This window comes from Suncus etruscus, chromosome 5 (genome assembly GCF_024139225.1).
Source record: "Suncus etruscus isolate mSunEtr1 chromosome 5, mSunEtr1.pri.cur, whole genome shotgun sequence".
NCBI lineage: Eukaryota > Metazoa > Chordata > Mammalia > Eulipotyphla > Soricidae > Suncus > Suncus etruscus.
Window position 1 is genome coordinate 2,013,103 of NC_064852.1, and position 640 is coordinate 2,013,742.

Below are 640 nucleotides of genomic sequence, written 5' to 3' on the forward strand. Positions count from 1 at the left end.
AAGAGAACACAAAGACAGAAATCAGAAAACTCCAAACTAAAATAACAGTTCTGAAACACATGGTTGCTCAACTGAAAACCTCAATAGATAGCCTTGCCAACAGGGTATCAGCAGCTGAGGAGAGAATCGGAGTACTAGAAGATGTGATGCAGAAAAACTCAACACAACAGAAGAAATTGGAAAAGAAACTTAAGACAAATGAACAGGCAATGGAAAAAGTACTCAAGGTATGTGAACAGATGAAAATAGAAGTCTTTGATAAACTCAACAGAAACAATATAAGAATCATTGGAGTCCCAGAAACCCAGAAAGGAGATCTCCAGGAAGAATCAACTGTCAAAGACATCATCAAAGAGATACTCACAGAGTTAAAGACTACATGCAATCCAATCCTGCATGCCCAAAGAGTACCAGCTAAAAGAGACCCAAAGAAAAGCAACCCAAGACATATCCTCGTTACAATGACAAATCCCATAGATAGAGATAGAATAGTGAAAGAACCAAGATCAAAAAGGGAAATTACATTCAAAGGAGGATCCCTACTAAGACTTACAGCATATATGTCACAAGAAACTCTCAAGGCCAGAAGACAGTGGTGGGATATTGTGACAAGACTGAATGAAATGAATGCCTCACTGAG